This window comes from Panicum virgatum, chromosome 5N, assembly GCF_016808335.1.
Source record: "Panicum virgatum strain AP13 chromosome 5N, P.virgatum_v5, whole genome shotgun sequence".
Lineage (NCBI taxonomy): Eukaryota > Viridiplantae > Streptophyta > Magnoliopsida > Poales > Poaceae > Panicum > Panicum virgatum.
The window spans coordinates 46,087,485-46,090,930 of record NC_053149.1 but is presented as its reverse complement, the minus strand read 5'-3'; the positions used below and the strand labels follow the sequence as shown (position 1 = coordinate 46,090,930).

The 3,446-nt window shown below is 45.1% G+C and overlaps 1 long non-coding RNA gene across 1 annotated transcript; it reads right to left on the bottom strand.

Moving 5' to 3' along the window:
• Positions 1–514: 514 nt before the first annotated feature.
• Positions 515–3,218, bottom strand: LOC120673059. The gene is made up of 3 exons (XR_005674487.1): positions 2,280–3,218; positions 1,670–2,177; positions 515–1,517 (listed from the first exon to the last, which is right to left on the bottom strand). It is a non-coding gene; the product is annotated as an uncharacterized LOC120673059 (long non-coding RNA).
• Positions 3,219–3,446: the final 228 nt, after the last annotated feature.

The window sequence follows — 3,446 nt, the reverse complement described above, 5'->3', positions numbered from 1 at the left end:
TCGTGTGTTGTGCACCAATGACTGGGAAGACATCTATATGGATTGTGTGCTGCAAACTCATGCCACTGAAATGTCTGACCATTGCCCTCTTATCTTGGGACTCAGGGAACGCTTCATTGGCAAGAGGAGATTCCATTTTGAGAGTTTCTGGACAAGATTAGATGGATTCCATGAAACTGTGCAAAAATCTTGGGAGAGTCCAGTACAGGAGTGTTCTCCTCTCTTGAGAATTTCAATCAAGTTGAAAAGACTTGCAAAAGCGCTTCAATCTTGGAGTCAAAAACAAGTCGGGAACATTAATTCACAGCTGGCTTTGGCTCGCCACATTCTCCATAACCTTGAATTGGCCCAGGACCATCAGAGAGCTGTCTGTGGAGGAAATTTGGCTGAGACGCAAACTGAAGAAGCACTGTTTGGTCCTGTCATCCTTTCATAGGACAATTGCTCGTCTTCGATCCCGAGTTCATTATCTGAAAGATTGTGATGCCAATACAACCTTCTTCCATAAACTGCTGGTTGATGATCAGGTGGTCACGGCTCAAGAAGATAAGCACCAGGTCCTCTTGGAGCATTTTGAGGGAATCTTAGGCCAGACAAGACATAGAACGGCTTCTTTGGATTTGTCTGCATTTCATCGGGCAGGTATTGATCTGTCAAGTCTTGAGGCACCTTTCTCTGAGGAGGAAGTATGGGCCACCATCAATGCTATGCCTGCGGATCGCGCTCTAGGCCCAGATGGTTTTACTGGCTGTTTCTATAAATCCTGCTGGCAGATTATTAAAGCGGATGTATTGGCTGCATTGGTGTCAATTCATCAAGGTGATTTGAGACATTTGGAGCTGCTAAACTCAGCATATCTAACTCTGATCCCCAAGAAATTAGAAGCTCTTGAAGCAAAGGACTATCGCCCAATTAGTCTGGTTCACAGCTTTGCTAAACTGGTCACCAAATTGCTGGCAAACCGTTTGGCCCCTCTGCTGAATACTTTAGTTGCTACCAACTAGAGTGCCTTCATAAGGGGCAGATGTATTCATGATAATTTCATGCTAGTGCAGCGGACTATTAAGGTGCTCCATCACCATAAAATTGCGAGCCTCTTTTTGAAACTAGATATCTCAAAGGCATTTGATTCAGTGGACTGGTCTTTCTTGTTGGAGATTCTTTCACACTTGGGATTTGGTCCTGCCTGGCGAACTATCATCTCCAACTTGTTACATGCTGCATCCACCCAAATTATGCTTAATGGAGAACCAGGGCATTCTATTTCACATCAGCAAGATCTGCGCCAAGGGGATCCTCTCTCCCCGATGCTATTTATTTTAGTTATGGATGTTCTAAACAGTCTGTTTCTCAAGGCTGAAGCTGAAGGATTACTTTCTCCTCTACTGTCCACCGGGCAAAGGCTCTCATTGTATGCAGATGATGTGGCTCTGTTTATCAGACCAACTGAAGAAGATTTACAGCTCACAAAGGACATTCTGCGCTGTTTTGGTGAAGCCTCAGGGCTGCAAACCAATCTACAGAAGAGTTGTGTAATACCCATACAATGTGATGAGGGGGTTTTGGAGGAAGTAAACAACACACTATAGTGCAACACTGCCAGTTTTCCCACTACTTACTTGGGGCTGCTTATTTCTGATAAAAAACTGAGAAGAGGAGACTTACTCACCTGGATCGAGAAGATAGCAAACAAATTGCCAGGGTGGAGAGCTTCCTTGCTAACATTAGCTGGTCGAGCAGTGCTTGTACGGTTTGTGCTCACTGCAATTCCTATTCATTTGTTGATCGCTATTAAAGTCCCCAAGTGGTTCCTTCGAGCTATTGATAAAATAAGAAGAGGCATCCTTTGGTCAGGCAGGAAACAGGCCAATGGGGGTTGTTGTTTAGTAGCCTGGGAGAAGGTAATGAGACCCATTGACCTTGGAGGACTGGGCATTCATAACCTCGAAATCATGGGTTGGGCGCTGCAAATGAGATGACTTTGGCTTGAGAAAACTGGAGCTGCTCGGCCTTGGGCTGGTCTTGAAATTCCAGTTTACCCCAATGCAGTTTCTATGTTTGCTGTAGCCACTGAATCTTTGGTGGGTAATGGTAGAACAACTTGTTTTTGGACTGATCGTTGGTTACATGGCAGCCGTCTTGAGGATCTAGCACCAAATGTTGTCAAATGTGTATCTCTGCGAATCAGAAAAAGGCGATTAGTATTTGAGGCATTGCAGGGAAATACTTGGGTTACAGATATACAAGGAGCTCTTGGATGGAGGGGATTAGCAGAATACCTTGAGCTTTGGGACATGTTGGCAAATGTTAACCTGAATGACACAAAGGACATTCACCAGTGGAAGCTAGAAGCCTCGGGAATTTTTTCATCAAGATCAGCCTATAAGAACTTCTTCGTTGGTGCCATCACCTTTGAACCATGGAAGAAAGTGTGGAAGACCTGGGCCCCTGGAAAATGTAAAACATTTGTGTGGCTGGCTATTAGGAATCGATGTTGGACTGCTGACCGCCTGCAAAAAAGAGGCCTCCCATACCCAGATCGCTGTCCTCTTTGTGATCAGGAGGAGGAAACCATCCAACACATCCTGACTTCTTGTGTCTTTGCTAGGCAATTTTGGTTTGCCATTTTGAAGCCCCTGAACCTGGATCGACTGATGCCCACAAGGAGTGTAGTGTTCGCTGATTGGTGGAAGAAGGCCGAAAGGAAAATTCAGAAGCAGCATAGAAAAGGCTTTAACTCCTTGTGCATCCTGGGTGCATGGATCCTTTGGAAGCATAGGAATAGTTGTGTTTTTGATGGGGCTGCCCCAAATATGCAGGTGGCTCTGCAGGCCTTTCAGGAGGAATCTCACCTTTGGCAACTCTCGGGGGCTAAGAGGCTTGCTGCCTTGCTCCTTGAGAGGGAGGTGGTGCAGGTCTAGTAGTAAGGGGTGTTATGGTCAGGTCCTTCAAGCGTGAGTTTGTGTAATTGGCATTTCTAGCTCAGATCATTCCTCGCTATGGTCCAAGGTGTGGAATGATTTTTTTGTAATTGGACTGCTCTTTCTCTCTTAATATAAAGATACGCAGCTCTCCTGTGTGTTCGAGAAAAATTACTCAAATAGAGTCCCAATGCTTAATAATTAGAGATAGAAGAGTATTTTCTCCATCTCCATAATCTGTTGGAAAAATCCTAGAATGACCTACATTTCAAGACGGAGGGAGTATGATGTCAAGGTAAAAGATAACAATGTACAGGGGCACCAGGTTTCATTGTTTTTCTTGGCAAGAGCAAACTAACCGTGTGTTTGGTTGCGGGACCAGTGGGTTGGGTTGGCTCCAACCCTCATTTTGAGAACGGAGCCAACCCATCTATTGTTTGGTTGCCTGTCTGATTTTGGGGACGGAGTCAACCCATCACATGTTTGGTTGAAGAAATTAGGAATCCGGGTTGGATGGCAACACTA